General features: G+C 43.2%; 1 pseudogene; it reads right to left on the minus strand.

Annotated features, from left to right (window-relative positions):
* Window positions 1-118: 118 nt before the first annotated feature.
* Window positions 119-20,254, minus strand: LOC124855594 (annotated as a pseudogene).
* Window positions 20,255-21,315: the final 1,061 nt, after the last annotated feature.

Here is a 21,315-nt window from a genome sequence, read left to right on the forward strand (position 1 = left end):
CCAGTGAACAATTTAAGACAATGTACAATACAAAAATATGAAAAATAACATAACCCATTCAATTAATTAGCACATGTACACAGCCCTTGCAGATATATTTCTTACACCTGCAGCACACAGTATGTGTTTTACAATCCTTCTTTTGAGGGTAGAACTGACATCTCTTCCTCTTACGTGCCCTAGCTGGGGAAGTGGCTGTGGTAGATGGATCCTCAGGTTGATCAGGAGCTCCTGCACTCTAAATAGCTTTCACAACTGCTGCTGAGGGTTCTGTGCAGGGGACATGCTTCCTTCTTTCAATGAGTGGAGTTACAAGTGCCTTTCCTAGCTGCTCCAGGAACAACCTCCTCTTGTTCTGCTTATGAGACATCCAGGTTGGGTTGATCTCTCTCCAAATCACAAAGGCATTGTAGGAGGAAACATCAATGATGTTGTGGAAGATGACCAGCGGCCAGCGGACAGTCATTCTTCTGGAGCTATATGGTCCAATCACCTTATCCAGGTTGTCCACACCTCCTTTGTTGCGGTTGTAGTCTAGGATGATGATTGGCTTCCTGTCCTCACGGTCGCTAATATCACCGTCTGTGTGCAGTGTGCTCAGAAGAACTACATTCTTGTTTTTCTTTGGGAGGTAGGAAACTAGTGGTGTTGGGCGTGAAGGCAAACTTTGACGCAAGCAGTGCAGGTGGGAGCTCAGGCTTATTCTTTCGAACTGTACCAACTATGGTGACCTTCCTCTTCAGGAGCTGCTGTCCGAGTTCATAAGAGGTGAAGAAATTGTCACATGTCACATTGTGACCCCTCAGTCCCTCTGTCACTTCAAGCACAACTCACATCCCCTGGTTCTTCTCTGGGCATCCACTGGTCGGCTTCCCAGTATAGACTTGCATTTTCCAAGCATAGCTTGATTTGGGATCGCAAGCCACCCATCACTTGATCCCATATTTTGCTGGCTTGCTGGGCTTATACTGCCGGAAAGGACAACAACCTTTGGACAAAAGACATTAGCATCAGTGATTAGTATCAGTGTCACAGAAAACAGTCAAAGAAATCAATAGTGAAAATCCCTTTTATTACAAATATGAAAACAGATTACCTCTAAATGGAACCAGTTGTTCATCCACTGTTATGTCAGGCCCTGGATTGTAGAGGTAGGGCAGCTGCTCCACTTACATGTCCCATACCTCTCTTATGGCTGCAAGTTTGTCTGTCACACTTCTTGCTGGTCTTGACTCATGGTCATCAAATCGTAGCAGTCTTGAGTAGGTGTGAAAGACTTTGAGTGGCATTGTGGCTCGGAAAATTGGCCTTCCACTCTCAGCATCCCATAGACTAGCTGCAGCCTCACCTCGGGACCTGTATACATCTGCTAAGATTAGCAGCCCTAAGTAGGCCTGCAGGTCAATCTCATCCATCTTTTTCCAGCTGTTTCCATATTTGCAAAACCCCTCCAGATTTGTCATCCCCAGGATTATTTTTTTCTATTGCTGGTGTGATAAAAAGGTAGAATGTAGAGACAATATCATGGGCATGAGAAACGGCATACCTTGTGGTTCATGGGGTCATCTTTTTGATGTTTTGTTCTGCATGCCTGCCGTGTTGGTCATATGCTGCTGAGGACCATGTTATTTTGACATTTTTTGAAAGGAAAGTCTCTCTTTCAGCTTCAGGGTTTTCTTCTTCTTCTGAAGATGATTCATCATGCTCTGGGTTGTATTCCTCCCCATCTTCTTCTTTGGATACATCCTCCACTTCCTCTTCTGAATCAGACTTGTCTTGCTGGACATTTGAGAAAATCAGCTCTACAGCGTCTTCAGCAGTATAACGCACACTCAAGGCTTCAGCACAGACAGAATTCAGGGTCCTGTTATCTGCAGCATCTTTATAACCTCTGGAAATAAACAGATGGTCTTCTGAAGCCTGCGAGAACACCACCTGATTTGCCTTGTTTACTTCTGCTACTGATTGATCTGAGACACATCTAAAACATTGTAACATTCTGTGGTTTGTAAATAACTCTGTGACCCTGATTTCAACTCTATTTGTCTCACGGGTCATTTTGACCCGAAGACCACCATTGTACCTTTTTTTGTACAGCTTATATGGAAATGTAAATAAAAGCAACATTTTACTTTTTCTATTGTTGGGGCCAATCTAGGAAAAGTCATACAATTTCAAGTTAAGAAAATAGCATTTAGTGGTTTTTTTGGGGGGTTTTAACACAGTGGCGGGTCATTTTGACCCAAGGACAAGAGGAGGGTTAAAAAACTTAATTTTGCAGGGGCAAGGTTTACAAACTACCCTTCTCCTGGAGTGAGAATCGAGTTTTAGATTTTTTTTTTAACTTGGGCCTGCAAGTTGACTTTTGGCTAAAATTCCTGTAGACAAAACAAAGGTTACCTTTTCACACTGTTTAATGTTTTGTACCTGGTTAAAATTGCTTCTATGTATACACTATCCCGTTTCCAAGATAAATTACACTCCAAATAAAGGTTTTACACTTACATCAAAACATTATTTTTGAAACTACTCTTTGGTGTTGTTGCCTCAGTTCTTTACTGATGTTGAGTTTGGCAGATGCTCAAATGGCTTATAAAGAGCCTTGTGATGGTTAAGGGTTAGTGTTGTGCCCTAAATGTCCTTCAGTCCTGAAACCTCTCTTTAGCTTTAATGCTAATAGTGGGTGAACATTAGTTTGGCAGTCAGTGTTATTCATCCTGGGAGACATATAGAGACCACCTGACCTGACTCCCTCTTCAAGCAGCAAGTTGCCTGGATGACTCTAATCAGGATTTTATGTTCAGTTGTTATCAGGACGATGTATGGGAGAGTAAATTTCCTGTTTTTTCTGTTTAATATGTGATTAAGTTTTAGCGTTTTTAGTGTTAACTGAGCCCACTGTGTTCACTATGTTATAAAAATTACTCCTGCAAAGCTCAAAGTCTATATAATTGGACTACCTGGTCACCTTGATACAGCATCATGCCTTAACCTATATAGTTGTGCAAACTAGGTGTCAGCTGTTTTATTGTTGTGCTGTTTTATCAGGTAATATCTCAGTTCACTGATGCTTGGCTTTAAAAAGTTTTATGCAATCAGTGATTAAAAAAAAAATATTCTGGACCTGTTTGTTGTCCTGCTGACAGCCCATGCTGTGATATAGATACATGTTTATTTGCATGTAAGCACTAAGCTGAGATCTGATTACTGCAGATTATACAATGTGAACAAGGGCTCAGATATCAGGTTTTTCTTCTAGCAAAACCTTGTCCTGCATCCTCCATATCTGTTAGACAGCCACCCAAGATGTCTTTCTTTTGGACCTTCTGCTTAGTGCTACCCCATGTCAGATCGGACAAGAAGCACGGCAACTGATGGGAGAGATTTGTTGAGACCCATTTTGCCTCAACGCACCTGAACCACATCATTAGGTCGTAAGTAGGACTTTTTAAAACTTGACTTGCTAATGAGGCAATCCAGCCTTTTGATTCAGGTGTTTTGGACTTGGGACACATCTAAACGTTGTAGGTTAGGGAGCTTGACACCCCTGATGTACTCCAGAGGCACAGATTAGGCTGGAGTAGGATGTAGATGTTTTTTAATGTCTTTGTCTTTCTGGAGCACAGGAATCAATGGTGTGCAGGGAAAAGAAAATGGGAGCTGCTCTCCATTCTCAGCCCAATTTATACTCACAGGTGACCCTGGTTCATGCAGGCTGTGTATGTAACATACGCTGTGAAAACAATATGAGGAAACTTAAAGCAGCTTTGTGGAACTGAAATCACCTCAGTTAATGGATAAACCTTCCTCACTGTGCAGACATCTCCACTTAAACCTCAACTTATCTTTTTGCCCAACTTGTCATTAATTCTGTTGTTTTGTCCACACATATTGTACATAAAGACCAAAACAAGATGTGCTGAGTTTCCGCTGTGTGACCTTTAGGTGGGGAGTTCGTTAGATCCCGTTTGGACCCACAGTGAACAAGCTCAGGAGGAGCTCTGACATCATGTCATCAATGTTTTCTTAAAATGTGGGGCTTTTTGCAGCTTGGAAGGACTTTTACATTCCATGTTGGTGACTTTTCTTTCAGACAGATTCCAGCTGTGTTCATTCTCGGATACCCAGCCAACAAATTAGGATAGATTAAAGGATTTTTTTTTAGTACACATACTTGCTGCATAAGGAAACACAGTTCCTCTTTCCAGTGTTTACTTTGATTACAAGAAAATGATTCTACTTGCACTCTAATATGATTAAAAAAATGCATTAACCTGAACAAATAATGTCATATTTACTTTAGGGTTTTTATCTTTTATGTATTTGCACTAATTGAAGTTCTGCTTCAGTTCTTGTTTTATCAAGTTAAACATTTGTTTCGGGACTTTGTCATTAAGTTTTGTGTCAGTTTCTATGTCTAATATGAATTTTTCTTTCTTTTTTCTGATGTCTTCAGTTACCTCGTTTCTCGATCACGTTGTCTCCACCTGGTCTTTACCAATCATCTAAATGCATTTATTTCTGACTAATCCTTGATGTAATACAGTGGTAAATTTATAAATTTGCCTCAGTTTCTCTTAAGAAAAAGGTTTTTGGAATCATTACTGAACAGTCAGTTAGTTTTCTATCCTTTTACTGATCTTGATTCCATTTAAGTTTTTAATATGTTTTAATGCTTGATTGATAAATTATTTCTCAAGTGTTTCAGATTATTCTATAAATTTGTTAAAATCTACAGTTCTTCTAATTTATTGTTTTTTCCACAGTTCCCTTAATACACAACTACAGTCAGGGAATATTACATATTTGGCTAATAATGTTTCTCCTAGATTGGCAGATTTTAACAAAACTAAACCACATCCCACTTTTACTGTCTATGACTGGTTTATATCTCTGGACTTCTCCATCACTACATTTCTTTGGAAAGATAAACCCCCACGTATTAGCTCAAAAAAGCTACAGAAGACCAAAGATAAAGGAGGACTAGATCTGCCTGACCTTTGCTATTACTTCTCAGCCAACAGGCTACAATACATCTCAAAATGGTTTAAACACAGTCCTCTAGATGTACCCTGGCTAGACGTACAACAGATATTATGCAACAATATTAAGATTTCAGACATTTATTAGCTCAAATATAAAATGGCATGTATACTTTAAAAGCCTCAATATCGGCTCCTTTTTGACAGCATGGTAGGAGTATATAAAAATGAAAGGGTCTTTACTAATCCCATGTAGACGTACACCCATCTGGAACAACCCTGACATCCTAAAAACAATAATTTGTTAAACTTTCTACATTGGAGGAGTAAAGGCATTAAATACCTGAAACATATATTTGAAGGAATTCATTTCATCCCATTTAACAGATTAATTATACAATATGGGATGGACAAGAATGCATGTTTAGAATATCAACAAATTAAATCTATAATAAAAAATACATTTAGGCCCAATAATGTTGGGTTAAAATGCCGTCAAGTGTACTAGATTTCCTTAATCTCAACACCTCCCTGCCACTAAGTACTGTCTAAAATATGAATCAATATCCTTTCCCATTATGAAATTGGTGGTGGATTTATCAACTTTGACCAAACATTGTGGTCTCAGATATATTTAAGAACTTTTAAAATGACTAGTAAACCCAGTTTACAATTAATACAATATAAAATCCTTCATAGAGTACACTATACAGGTCAAAGGATGTTCAGGATGGGTCTCGCACTGTATAATGTTTGCTTACAGTGTTCAGGCAATACAGGTCCTTCTCAAAATATTAGCATATTGTGATAAAGTTCATTATTTTTCATAATTTCATGATGAAAATTTAACATTCATATATTTTAGATTCATTGCACACTAACTGAAATATTTCAGGTCTTTTATTGTCTTAATACAGATGATTGTGGCATACAGCTCATGAAAACCCAAAATTCCTATCTCACAAAATTAGCATATTTCATCCGACCAATAAAAGAAATTTGTTTTTAATACAAAAAACGTCAACCTTCAAATAATCATGTACAGTTATGCACTCAATACTTGGTCGGGAATCCTTTTGCAGAAATGACTGCTTCCATGCGGCGTGGCATGGAGGCAATCAGCCTGTGGCACTGCTGAGGTCTTATGGAGGCCCAGGATGCTTCGATAGCGGCCTTTAGCTCATCCAGAGTGTTGGGTCTTGAGTCTCTCAATGTTCTCTTCACAATATCCCACAGATTCTCTATGGGGTTCAGGTCAGGAGAGTTGGCAGGCCAATTGAGCACAGTGATACCATGGTCAGTAAACCATTTACCAGTGGTTTTGGCACTGTGAGCAGGTGCCAGGTCGTGCTGAAAAATAAAATCTTCATCTCCATAAAGCTTTTCAGCAGATGGAAGCATGAAGTGCTCCAAACTCTCCTGATAGCTAGCTGCATTGACCCTGCCCTTGATAAAACACAGTGGAACAACACCAGCAGCTGACACGGCACCCCAGACCATCACTGACTGTGGGTACTTGACACTGGACTTCTGGCATTTTGGCATTTCCTTCTCCCCAGTCTTCCTCCAGACTCTGGCACCTTGATTTCCGAATGACATGCAGAATTTGCTTTCATCCGAAAAAAGTACTTTGGACCACTGAGCAACAGTCCAGTGCTGCTTTTCTGTAGCCCAGGTCAGTCGCTTCTGCCGCTGTTTCTGGTTCAAAAGTGGCTTGACCTGGGGAATGCGGCACCTGTAGCCCATTTCCTGCACACGCCTGTGCACGGTGGCTCTGGATGTTTCTACTCCAGACTCAGTCCACTGCTTCCGCAGGTCCCCCAAGGTCTGGAATCGGCCCTTCTCCACAATCTTCCTCAGGGTCCGGTCACCTCTTCTCATTGTGCAGCGTTTTCTGCCACACTTTTTCCTTCCCACAGACTTCCCACTGAGGTGCCTTGATACAGCACTCTGGGAACAGCCTATTCGTTCAGAAATTTCTTTCTGTGTCTTACCCTCTTGCTTGAGGGTGTCAATAGTGGCTTTCTGGACAGCAGTCAGGTCGGCAGTCTTACCCATGATTGGGGTTTTGAGTGATGAACCAGGCTGGGAGTTTTAAAGGCCTCAGGAATCTTTTGCAGGTGTTTAGAGTTAACTCGTTGATTCAGATGATTAGGTTCATAGCTCGTTTAGAGACCCTTTTAATGATATGCTAATTTTGTCAGATAGGAATTTTGGGTTTTCATGAGCTGTATGCCAAAATCCGTATTAAGACAATAAAAGACCTGAAATATTTCAGTTAGTGTGCAATGAATCTAAAATATATGAATGTTGAATTTTCATCATGACATTATGGAAAATAATGAACTTTATCACAATATGCTAATATTTTGAGAAGGACCTGTACATCCACGCACTATGGTTATATACACTTGTTCAGAGGTTCTGGTGCTGGATATGTGAAGAATTATCAAAGTGTCTGAGATGTAATATTTCACCTTCCCCCTCAGTTTTCTTGTTGGGCAACTTGGATGATATCGCCATGGAGACAAATTCACTTCACATGGTTTTCACTGCCTTATGTATTGCTAAGAAAACTATCCTCATGAATCGGAAAAATAAAAATGTTCTTAGTATTAACCAGTATATAAACCTTTAGTTGGATTACATAAGTCTGGAGACAGCCTCTACCTCCACATCAGATCAATCTCTCTGGGCTTCTTTAATCGGCTCCATCACCTAGTGGGGGTGGGAGCCATTTGAATTCGTCCTGTGGGGTATTTTTCTGGATACGGGGGTGTCTGGGTTTGGGGCATCTGGGGTGTTCCTTGGTTTGGGGTCGCTGGGGGGTCTAGCGCCGGGTGCTGTGGCCCCCACCAAAAAGGGGCTTTGGTGGCTCTCGGGGGTGACATCTGGTGGCTGCAAGCGATGCTTTTGGGGGGCCTGTGCCGGCAGACATCCTATGTTACTGGCCCGGTGGCCGTGCTGCTCCTGGGTAGGCCTGCAGTGGGCTTGGGGGCTCGGGGTTCCTGAGGTGTGTTGCCCTTGGGCTGGGGTCCTGCCTGGGCTTGGGTCCCGGTGGGTATGTTGCCAGGGTTTTGGGCCAGTGCATGCACTGGTGCCTGGCCCTGGCCCAGGGCGTGGTGCATTGGTGTGCACAGGTGGCTTAGGGCCTCCTGAAATTGCGGGGAGGTACTATCTCATTGCAGGTGCTCTGGCCTTCAAGAAGTGTATTCTGGTGGAGGGGCAGAGGGTGTGTGGAAAGGGGTTGGGCCAAGTCAACGTGGTTGTCTAATGTCTTACGTGTTCTGGGAGTTGTTGGTGTGGGTGTAGGTTTTCCTCTGGGGTGGTGGTGGGTGGTTGGTTTTAGGTGGGGATAGGCATCGTTTGGATTTGAGTTTACTGGTGTCGGGATGTGTTCTTGGGTTTTGATGCTGTGGGTCTTCTTTTCACGGGGGTGCACTTTCACAGGAGGGCTTTATTTTCGGGAGGCTGGTGGGGGCACATTTGTGCAGTGTGGGCTTTGTGCACGGCTTTTGCTCTGGGTGCTCTTTGCTGCGTCCTGTCCTCCCTGGCATACTGTGGTGGTGGGGTGTTGGTCCTGTGCAGTGTCATGTATGGGTGCTGTGGGGCAGGTGTCGCTGGGCTTAATGGTTAGGAAAGCACTTTGCCCCCCAGTCCTTCCCTACCCATTCCTGGACACCTCCCTCGACCTGCTCCTTCACACTACAACTCATGTAGGGCCTTGGGGTGTGGGTGCACTATTAGAGTGCCACAAGGGTTTTCCATCTCTGCGGTCCCTGCCTGGGCCTGGGCCCAGACATCTGGTGTGAATTTTATTTACAGAGAATAGTTTTGATGTGCTCAATAATTACTTTACTCACTGTATATCCCTTAAGTGAGTTCTGGGTCTGCCCTTCTGTCTCTTCCCAGTGGATCATAACTGGAAAAACTCCAAATGGAAGAATCCTGATGATATAAACCACCTCACTTGGCTTCTTCCAGTTCAGAGGAACTGCATCTCTGCTCCAAGTTTTTGCTAGATGATGGAGCTCCTTACCTCAATTCCAAGGCAGAGCCCAGCTCTATACATAAATCTTAGCTTCCTGTATCCAGGATATTGTTCTTTTACTAAAGATTCATGTCTCATTAAGATAGGTGAAGGTTGTAACATCAATGGACCAGTAAATTCAGAGCTTCGCCTTTCATTTCAGCTCTTTCTCCACAACCAGTCTGGAGCAATGCCCTAATTTGCTGCAGATGAAGCCCTGGTCTGTCCATCTGTCTTCCACTCCATCCTGCCAAAAATTAGGTTAAACTCCTCCACTTGAGTCAGAGTCTCACTCCCAACCTAAAAAGGTAACCCTCCTTTTTCCAGGGGGGGATCCATGACCTTGGACTTAAAGGGGCTGACTGTCATCCTGGTTGTGAACAGAGACCAGAGGGCCAGTAAGAGCAACCCAGGTAGCTCATACTCCTGCAGCATCATCTAGAGAAAGATTCAAAGGACAAATTTAGCAACCCTGTGATGGTAAAGATCAGTTCACTGTTCTACTGACAAAAGCCACACTGCTCCTCCTGAAATTGAGGTTTCTAAGTTGATTGAAGTATCCTTTCCAAAACTCTAAAGTAAGTTTTACCAGAAGAGCTGAGAAAGATGATGCTCTGATGGATGAAACAAAGTCTTTGCACTCATTGTTTTTGGCAATCTACAGGTTTTGTCCCTGTTCTACATGTAAGATTTTATTTAGCTCTGAATTTAAGAATTAGAGAGATAAATGTTCCCAAAAGACATGCCTGGTTCACATTTATTCCCTATAAACAAACTTAGTAACTTAATCTGATTTAGGAATACTCTCTATTTTGGTATTTTGCTGAATGAAATGCATTTTAGATGTTCAAAAAGAAGAAGGAGCAGTAGAACAGAGCATGTAAAGACTTCTCTGACAGGCCTAAGGGGAATAACTTTGATGAAGAGCAGAACTTTGTTTTATCCCGTAAAGTTCCTTGCTGAGAGCTTTCTGAGGAACTGGATATTCTTAATACACATTATCTCTCTCATTTATCACGAAGAGCCTGTAAAATGACAGGAGCCGGGGCTCCGAACCTTTCCATGGGGAGGAGAAACATGTCACAGGAAAATGAAGAAGTTCTGTGATTGAGGCGAGCACCTGAAAAATGGCCTGCGACTCATTGCAGATTTGTGATGATGACAGTTTGTCACAGATGAAAACATGCAGAGGGATTTATCAAATAACTTAGTCTTCATTTGCAAAGCTTTTAGAGCTGAACAGGCAGATGTGTAGAGTACCAAGTGGCTTTAATAAAGCTGGATTGAGTCTTTGTGTTTAGCCTGGAGATATTTTATCTCCTGCATGATTACTGCTGGAGCTGCCAGTGTGATGATCACCTTCAGAACATGGCTTTGATTCTGTGAAACTTTCAGTTCTGGAGCTATTGAACTAAACATACTTTAGCTGATTTGTAAACAAAAAAATACAAAGCAATGTTTAGAATTTGGTCGTTAATGATAAAGCAGTCTTAGTTAAACCTAACACGGTGATGTTTAGTTTCTGCCCTGCAGGAACAGTTTTAGCTCCTTTTTAAACTTTTACTTCCTGTTTCAGATACTGCAGTACACTCATTGCAAAAGACAACAGATCTGCTAATCTCATACCAAAAATAATTTGTTGGGGCTCCTTTTGCATGAATGACTGCATCAATGGTGGTGATTATCGTCTGGCTCTACTGAGGTGTTAAGGAAGCCCAGGTTGCTTTGGTAGCATCCTTCAGCTCGCCTGCATTATTATCTTTTGTGTTTTTCATCTTCCTCTTGACTTTACCCCATCTACTCGCCAGGTAGTTTAGTTCAGGCCAGTTGGCTGGCCACTCAAGCACAGTGATACCATAGCCGTTGAGCAGCCGCTGTTACTCAGCTCTGCAGTTAAACAGGATTTCATCATAAAATCCAAAGGATCAGTCTTGGCATGTTAGTAAACTCCTAACTTAAATGTCAAATACCCAAGAGACTCCCAATATTTTCTAAAGCAGAATGTCTCATGACAGATAGAATTGGACTTCTCAAAAAGATACATCAGTTTGCTGTAATACATTTACCTGTCTGTTTTCTGCTGATGTCTTGTTTCGGCAGCCTGAATAAACACCTGATGCACCTCTGCAGAAAATTCCCATTCCTAGAATCTCTTCACACTTTTTGTACCTCCTTTGACGTGCCTTTTAATCACCTGACTTAAGTAACTTGGGGTTTATTTCACTAATTGTCAACTCCCACATGGAAGAGTATTGTCAGCACGACCTGGTAGCAGTTGGTCTGGTACATTCACTGTTTATATAAAGATCTGATAGTTTCCAGTTTGAAACCGACTTATTTGTTAGTACTTTTATCTCCTGTCACTTCTGTTCTTGGTTTCTAATCCTCACACTTGCTCCACATCATTATCATCTCCCAGTTTATTTATTTATGGCTCAGGCTGGTCCAGTACTAATGTTGTCATGTTTTTATACTTCCCCTTTTTTTAATTGCAGATCTTTTTGTTAGACTCTTCCTACACAGTTTCCTTAACACGTACTTCACTCTGAGAGTCTTCCTGTTGTTTGAGGTCGTTTTGTACCTGCTCAGGTTTTTATCCTGTATCCCTTAGATGCTGAAGATTCCCATGCTAGTAGGATTCAAGCTACAGTAACCCTGCAATTTAAAGGGACCCAGATGCAGTTTTGGTAAAAAGAAAGCAGACGTTTTAGCTGATAAAGAGAAAGAAAAGGAATCTGATTTTGACCAGGTTGTAAAATTATTACAGTGTACACTGACACACAACAGAATTCACTCTTTCATTACTTACTAAGCAAAGATGAATCCAAAAAGTCTGACCCGTCCAACAGCTTGTAGAGCCACCTCTAGCGGTAATAACTCTTGGTATAGACTTCTGTCCAACTTTATCTGTCTCCTACATCGTTGTGAAGGAATTTGGCCCACTTTTCTTTGCTTGCTTCACAGGATTTAGGAGAGAAACGAACCAGGTGCTGCAGATCAAATTTGCTCATTAACTGATCATCATCGGTATGAACACTTATAAAAAACAAGTTCTGTCAGTTTGCTTCTCTGGAGCATACAGGTGTGTTTTAACACAATGCAAAGACTGAGATCAGCAATGACCTTAGAGAAACTTTTTAAAACGTGAAATATGTCTGAGACGAAAAGTGAGTTCCAGAAAGGATAAGTATCTTTGTAAGATACTGTTATTTGCTTGTAAAAAAAAATCAAAAGTGGTTTGTATTATACATGATACAAACTGTCAAATGGACTGGAGAGCCCCAAGTTTTGTTTACCGTTTTAGATGTTGTTAAAAGTGCCCAAGAGACTCCCAATATTTTCTAATGCAGAATGTCTCATGACAGATAGAATTGGACATTGCAAACAGATAGATGATTTAGATGTTGTTAAAAATGGAAATGTCTGTCTATTTTTAAAGTAACTTTAAAATCAAACCTTTTGATTTTATTCTAGATGATGAAATCAAACTCCAAGTAAGCTGAAAGTTCTGACAGAACACCAAGAGAAGGCAGTAGTAAGCACATCTAAACAGATGGATGCAGATACAAAGGAAAAATGTGGCTGGATAAGCTGCCAGCTGGAAAGCAGCCAAGAAAAACGGATAGCATACTTTATAATAGGCTCAGTGTTGTGAACGGGGCTTGTTCATGTGCTCTAACAGGGCAAGGGAATGCTAAAAATCTCCAAATGGCTCTTTATTACACTGTCTCTGTAACAGTTGTAAAGAAAACAATCCTGTCAGCCAGCCAGATGTTCAGGTTGGTTTTCCTTTAAGGATTAGTTTAATTAAAATACAAGTCAGGACTGTGGAGAGCTGATTCTTTCTCATAAAGTTAATATCTGTAAATCTAGGGGAGATGATGGATATTCTACTGATTTCAAACAAAAAATATTGTAAATTCAGTTGTTCTACTACATTTTGCTTTGAACTAAACTCAGTGAACAAAGCAGATCAGCGTCCTGTAAAAATGGTTCAATTTGGACATCACTTAATCTGCATTGAGAATAGTGGAAATGACAACGGCCACCACAGGGCATAAGACGTAGTGTTCAGCAGTTGCAGGATTGTCCGACAGTAAAGCTCAGCAGCACAGGGAAACAGACCACATTATAAGCAGTTGATAGATTCTGATAAGAGGTTGTATGATTATGAATGTTCACATGTTGGAACTGCTCAGCATATGACTTGATTCTCGGGTCCTGCGACTACCAAGGGAAAAACAAATTTTTGCTGCAATGATTGAGTGAAAAAAGTGCCAGCCATCTGTAGACATCTGGAAGCCCCAGCAATGATTGAGCTGGCTGACCCGGCATGCCGCAGAGAGTGTAGCAAAAGGCGGTTATTTACTGATTGTTAGGGGCCAGGGGTTGGTCCAAAAGCTCACCTCATTGTCCCAGGGAGGTCCAGGGATTCAAACTTCTCCTTATCCACCTGCAGTTTAAAATAATCGGTCCAGGTTTCATTTATCAGCCCATGTTTTGAACAATTTTTTTTATTTGACTAACAGGAGCAGAACCTGGAATGTTCAGCTGTTTCAGGTTGAATCGGTGTGGTCTTTCTTTTCTCTACAAAGCCAGGTGTTTCCATGAGCGAACCTTCTGATTCTGTCCAAATAAGGTTAGATTTTTCTGCATGTTGTTTCAACATGATTGAATATTTGCATGTGTAAAATGTGCCTATGTTCAAAATGAAGTGTATATTAAGAAAGATTTCATGATAAATGTTTATAAGAGGTGAACAAAACATGCCGACAAACTCAAATATTGTAATCTTGAATTTGTGAAGTAAAATTTATGAGCAGCTGCTTCATCCACCACAGTTTTTGGGTTTTGTTACCCACAAATCCATGGCAGGGTTATTTGCCAGTGCATTGCTGCAAACTCAAAATAAAGTTGCGCGTGCAGCTCAGTTTTAAGCCTTAAACAGCGGGTACGGACAAAAATTGGGCACATAAAAATCCATGTGTTTCTGTTGACACCCACAGGCCATGAAAACAGGTCTGCGTGAACACAACATAATCCCAAAGAAACATCTGCCAAACACCAGTCAGCTACAATTACCATAAACATGATGTCATATCATTAGTCACGGGGTTATACAATCAGTCATTCGACTCCTTTTGGTTGCAGGTTCAATTTAATCCTAAAAAAGTGACTCACAGACCAATTAAAGCAAACTTTGATTCGTGAGAAATGTGCTGAGAGTTTAACTGGCATCAGAAGTCATGAACAGTGCTCACCATTACGTTATGATTCTGTCCAACATTATTAGTTTGGGGCCGCACCTAATTTCCCCCAACAATGGTTGAGAAAGCGTCATGATTTATAAACAGTGAAAAACAGGAGATGTTGGGACAGAAACTTCCAGAGGGCTGGAATAAGGCAAATTGCAGCTGAATGGAAGAGTTTTTATTGGTTCCTTTAAAGATTTGACAACATTGTCTTAATAACTATTTTACATTAGGCCAATGTAAATCTGACATCTAGTTTTGCTGGAATGGTAACATTTAAGCTCACATAAAGTTGATCCCTCAGTTTAAAGTGTGCATGACTGTGACCAGAGTGCAGTAAACAGTAAGAATTTATTTTTGAAACAGGCTTCTCTCAGTAATATTCACCTTTTCACATTTTCTGTGTTAGACAAGTTTTGTTGAAAAGGGAATAAAACCACCAAGGTTAAAAAAAAAAGCTGACAGGGTTCCTGGTTTAGTTGATTTTAGCTATTTAAAACAACTCAAGCTGAAAACCTGCATATCTCTGCAATACAACAAAGTTTTAGTGGATGTTCACCATTACTAGAGCAAAGTTTGAAACATGTTGTAAAAGTCTTTTTGCTGTCTGCATCATCTCCACTGATTCGTCAGCTTTCAGACGTCGACATTCTGCAGCCTTTCAGCTACAACCACTGCTGTAGGTCAATTTAAACTACCCGTTTTGATTTATTCCAGAGAGCTGCTTTTGAACTTGCGATCAAAGCCATTATTAATTGTTTTTGATGGTTCAGTAAGTTTCTATTCATATATGTTAACCTTTCTGCACTGAAACTCAAACATGAAGTATGAGCGTCTGTCCACACCCTTCTGACGCCTTCCCATTATGACCCCCCAGTGACTCAGCTGGGAATAAGTCCCTCAAACATTGAAGCTGAAAAGGAATTCCACAAGTAGGACTTAAGAGGTCAACACCTCAAGGAGCCAGGGTGTGTGCCAGGTTCTTCAGAAACCATACATCACTGACAGTGGCGAAAATGGGCAAGTACCCACACTGGGGGTCACTAAATCTCAATGCTTGAAGTTGGTGGTCTACCTTTGTCCCCTCTGACTGCTCATTCTTTTACTCTGAACAGAGAAAAAAATGCTAATAAAAAGTAACTAAATGGTGTTAGACCTGTTACAAATCAGTTGTTCAGCAGAACAATCATAAGGAGTTCAGAGGAAAAGTGAAAACAAATTTGACCACTAAAAAGCATCAACAGAGGACAGTAAATGTCAAACAGTAACTGCTTTGGTGTTAACATATTTTAACTATTCATAATCAGTGTTCCATTGCCTAACATCTATTGCTACGATTTTAAGAAAGTGGGTGAAAATGTGATCATTTAGACCTGAGTTCAGTCCACATTGGCCCCAAGATTTCATCATCAAGTTGCTGCTCTCAAGTTGTAGATCAGAGGTTCCATCCACTCATCATCATCGTAGAGATGAATGTCTTTTATTTTGGCTTTGTTCATAATTTATTTTTGATATTTTTCAAGACTGGAATAGTTATACAACATATAACTGCAATGATTTCTTTAAACAGAAATTAGGGCAAACAAAAATTTACTGTGTATTTTCTCTGATCCAGGGACCGAATTACAGCGACTTACACAAGCTTTCACAACTCTTACACACTTTCATGTTTTGTTGCAGTCATAGACCTAGGTTTATTTAAGTGATATGTTATTTGATAAAAAATACATTGTGGTCCATAATTGTGAAGTGGGAGTAAAAATATTTCTAAATCTTGCACAATTTGTTCAAAACTAATTAAATAATCGCAGCAGGAAGTTAAGTGTTGTAACTGAAACTATCCAAGTGTCTTCAAAGAGTCACTGTAGATGGTAGACACTGTGGAGCTCCTGTAGTTGTCACAGTATTACAGAGAGTCTGAAGAAGAGTCTGACTGAAGACACTCTTGCTGAATTAATGTCTGGTGAGGAGGATGCTCAGTCTTGTCCATTATGTATATGTTTTTCATTTTATGAAGCATCACAATCATTTCCAAAGGCTGCAGATCAGTCTTCAGAACATAGTCACCTTTTTTTTTTTATCAGACTTTTACATTTGTTCGTCCGTTCGTCGTCTTCCGCTTATCCAGGACCGGGTCGCGGGGGCAGCAGACTCAGCAGAGACGCCCAGACGTCCCTCTCCCCAGACACCTCCTCCAGCTCCTCCGGGTGGAGCCCAAGGCGTTCCCAGGCCAGCTGAGAGACATAGTCCCTCCAGCATGTCCTGGGCCGTCCCCTGGGCCTCCTCCCGGTGGGACGTGCCTGGAACACCTCCCGAGGAAGGCGTCCAGGAGGCATCCGGTATAGATGCCCGAGCCACCTACACTGGCTCCTCCCGATGTGGAGGAGCAGCGGCTCTACTCTGAGCCCCTCCCGGATGGCCGAGCTCCTCACCCTATCTCTAAGGGAGTGCCCGGCCACCCTACAGAGGAAGCTCATTTCAGCCGCTTGTATCCGTGATCTCGTTCTTTCGGTCATGACCCAAAGTTCATGGCCATAGGTGAGGGTAGGAACGTAGACCGACCGGTATATTGAGAGCTTTGCTTTTCGGCTCAGCTCTCTCTTCACCACAATGGACCGGCACAGCCACACCGATCCGTCTGTCGATCTCCCGCTCCATTCTTCCCTCACTCGTGAACAAGACCCCGAGATACTTAAACTCCTCCACTTGAGGCAGGAACTCCCCTCCAACCTGAAGAGGACAAGCCACCCTTTTCCGGTCGAGTACCATGGCCTCGGACTTGGAGGAGCTGATCCTCATCCCAACCGCTTCACACTCGGCTGCGAACCGCCACAGCGCATGCTGTAGGTCTTGGCTAGAGGGGGCCAGCAGGACCACGTCATCTGCAAAAAGAAGAGACGAAATCCACTGGTCCCCAAACCAGACCCCCTCCGGCCCTTGGCTGCGTCTAGAAATCCTGTCCATAAAAGTTATGAACAGGACCGGCGACAAAAGGCAGCCCTGCCGGAGTCAAACATGCACTGGGAACAGGTCCGACTTAGTGCCGGCAATGCGGACCAAACTCCTGCTCCGCTTGTACAGGGACCGGATGGCTCCTAATAAAGGGCCCCCGATTCCATACTCCTGGAGCACCCCCCACAGGGCATCACGAGGGACACAGTCGAATGCCTTCTCCAGGTCCACAAAACACATGTGAACCGGTTGGGCAAACTCCCATGAACCCTCGAGCACCCTGTAGAGGGTATAGAGCTGGTCCAGTGTTCCACGGCTGGGAGGAAAACCACACTGTTCCTACTGAAGCCGAGGTTCGACTATCGGTCGGACTCTCCTCTCCAATACCCTGGCGTAGGCCTTACCAGGGAGGCTGAGGAGTGTGATCCCCCTGTAGTTGGAACACACCCTCCGGTCCCCCTTCTTATAAAGGGGGACCACCACCCCAGTCTGCCAGTCCAGAGGCACTGTCCCCGACCGCCACGCAATGTTGAAGAGGCGTGTCAACCATGACAGCCCTACAACATCCAGAGATTTGAGGTACTCAGGGCGGATCTCATCCACCCCCGAAGCCTTGCCACCGCGGAGCTTTTTAACCACCTCGGTGACTTCAGCCTGGGTGATGAAAGAGTCCAACCCCGAGTCCCCAGCCTCTGTTTCCACCACGGAATGCGTGATGGCAGGATTGAGGAGATCCTCGAAGTACTCCTTCCACCGCCCGATAATGTCCTCAGTCGAGGTCAGCAGTCTCCCGCCCCCACTATAAACAGTGTTGGCGAAGCACTGCTTCCCCCTCCTGAGGCGCCGGACGGTTTGCCAGAATCGCTTCGAGGCCAACCGGTAGTCCTTCTCCATGGCCTCACCGAACTCTTCCAAGGCCCGAGTTTTTGCCTCTGCCACAGCCCGGACCGCAGCACGCTTGGCCTCACGGTACCCGTCAGCCGCCTCAGGAGTCCCACAAGCCAACCACAGCCGATAGGACTCCTTCAGTTTAACAGCATCCCTTACTGCCAGTGTCCACCACCGGGTTCTGGGATTGCCGCCACGACAGGCACCGCAGACCTTACGGCCGCAGCTATGGGCAGCAGCATCGACAATAGATGCGGAGAACATGGTCCACTCGGACTCTATGTCTCCAACATCCCCCGGGATCTGGTCGAAGCTCTCCCGGAGGTGGGAGTTGAATACATCCCTGGCCGAGGGCTCCGCCAGGCGTTCCCAGCAGACCCTCACTATGCGCTTGGGCCTGCCAAGTCTGTCTGGCTTTCTCCTCCTCCGGCGGATCCAACTCACCACCAGGTGATGATCAGTGGACAGCTCAGCCCCTCTCTTCACCCGAGTGTCCAAAACATGCGGCCGAAGGTCTGATGATACAACAACAAAGTCGATCATCGACCTCCTGCCTAGGGTGTCCTGGTGCCAAGTGCACTGATGGACACCCAGACTTTTACATTTGTTGTCAGTAAAAAAAAAAAAAAAGGCTCTGAAGCTGCTCCTCCAACACATGATGGCAGATAAGATTGCACTGTCCACATTAGACTTATAGAACATCTGCAGTACCATATGCAGTACCAATTCCATTTATTCCCCCAAGATGGAAATTATATTTTTCCTAATACCTACAACTATTTGTTTTGTTCACATTGTAGATGAGATGATTGTTTACAATACATATCAGAAAAAATGGCATGCATATAGCGATGGGTACCTTTCACATTTGAACCGATGCCTGGTACCTGAGAGTCAGTATTGTTACTCAACGGGAACCAGTTTTCCGTACTTTTTGTGTGTTTATGTGGTAATTAATGTTAATTTGTTTAATAATAAAATATCAAAGTTTTTCAATTTAACATATATATTTCTCAATATATAAACTTTACTGAATATATCAAAACAACATCCAGCTGTTTGTATTGTAACATCACAGTTGCTTCAAACATTTCCTCTCCCAGTTGCTAACAGATGCAGATGTGTAACGGTGCTGAATGCAGGAGTTGTAGCCATAAACATGAGGCTGACAAAAATTGTACACTCTTCAGCCTTCAGAAACATCTTGTGCTTAACCAGGTGCTTCCTCAGAGTAAAAGTATTCCCGCTGCTGGTCTTGCACTTCGTGTCACCAATGTTGCAGCGTACATAATCTGCATTGCATTTTGAAAAGTGGAGCCATACTTTTGAGGGCTTTTTATCAGCCATGCTTGCTTTGTTGGCTGTACCAGTGGCTACTGACGTCATTTCACTCTGGTGCGTGCAATGCTCTGTTCATGTCCAGCATGAAAAATCGCCCACTATTCCACTTCCTCAGTGTCACAATGATGCATATCATTTGATTTTATGTGACTTGAAGTACCAACAAAATTTGGCCGGTACCTAAAAAAATACAGAATTTGGTGCCCATCCCTACATGCATATTATGTATTTTCATCCCCCTTTATCTGATATCTCTACATAAACCAACCTCTTGCCTTTAGAAGTGATCTAATTAGTAGATAGAATGAACCTGTGTCTGAATAAATCTTAGTATAAATACAATCGTTCTTTGTAGGTTTCAGATTTGTTACAGAACAGACAGCAACATGAGGACCAAGGAGCCATCCATACAGGTCAGGGATAAAGTTTTGGAAAGGTTTAAGGCCCAAACTTTAAACATCTCGTCCATCAACTAAAAAGAACAAAAGTATGTTGCAACTGCAACCCTACCAAGACACTGTTGTCCAACTAAACTGGAAGGTGGGCCTGAGACGGTACACCACATAGGGCTTGGTCCGTGACACGTGGAAGGTAGGGTGAACTCTCATGGCGCGAGGCAGACATACACAAACAGCCACAGGATTTATGATCTTGGATATGGGAAAGGGTCCCACAAAACGAGGTGCCAGCTTACGGGAGTCAACCCGAAGCGGGAGGTCCTTGGTGGACAGCCAAACCTTCTGTCCCACCTGGTAGCTTGGAGCAGGGACTCTCCGACGATTTGCTGTGCGTGCCTGCACCTCCGACATCCTGATCATGGACCTTCTTACTTTCTCCAGATGCGCTGACATCTTAGGGCCGTGGCCTGAGCAGAAGGAACCTCAGCTTTTTTCTCCTGGACTGTGAACAAGGGTGGCTGAAAACCAAACACAACTTGGAAAGGGGATAACCCCGTGGCACTAGCCAGGAGGGTGTTGACAGCATATTCAACCCAGGGTAAATTTTGAGACCATTTTGTTGCGTCTGACTCACATAGTGCGCAAAGTTTGGTCTCCACCTCCTGGTTGGCCCTCTCAGTTTGTCCGTCCGACTGTGGGTGAAATCCTGAGGACAAACTGACTGTAATCCCCAGTAAGGAACAAAACTCTCTCAAGAAACGTGACACGAACTGGGGCCCTTTGTCCGAAAAACCTCACGTGCCAAAATGTCCCCCGTTTCCTTGGCTGAAGGCAACTTCTTGAGAGAGACAAGGTGAACCATCTTTGAAAACCTGTCAATGACGGTTAGCAGAACTGTGAAGCCATTAGAAACTGACAAACCTGTCACGAAGTCCATGGCTATGTGTGACCAGAGACGAGGAGGAATAGGTAGCGGTTGTAAGAGTTCAGCAGGAGGGCGACGAGAAGACTTGGCTTGGGAACATTGAGTACAGACCGTCACGTAATCTGTAACATCTTTGACAAGAGATGGCCACCAAAACTGAGTCCGGACCATCTGCAACATCCTGCTGATACCAGGATGACAGAATAGACGTGAATTGTGGTTCGAATTAAGTACCTTGGGTACGAGGCGCTCCATGACAAAATACCGGTCAGGTAGGCATGAAGTTGGGATAGGGAGGTCTTTGGTGGCATCTTTAACCTCTCCTTCCAACTCCAACATGGCGACAAAGAGTCTCACTGATTCCGGGAGAATAAACTCATCATCCCCAGAGGTCTGTGACTCGGAGGGTTCCTGTATTCTGGACAGGGTGTCTGGTTTGCCATTTTTGATTCCAGGTCTGAAAGACAGAGAGAAGTTGAACCTTCCAAAAAATAAAGCCCACCTTGCCTGCCTGGGATTAAGGCGCTTAGCTGATCTCAGGTACTCC

This window comes from Girardinichthys multiradiatus, chromosome 19 (assembly GCF_021462225.1).
Source record: "Girardinichthys multiradiatus isolate DD_20200921_A chromosome 19, DD_fGirMul_XY1, whole genome shotgun sequence".
In the NCBI taxonomy this organism is placed as follows: domain Eukaryota; kingdom Metazoa; phylum Chordata; class Actinopteri; order Cyprinodontiformes; family Goodeidae; genus Girardinichthys; species Girardinichthys multiradiatus.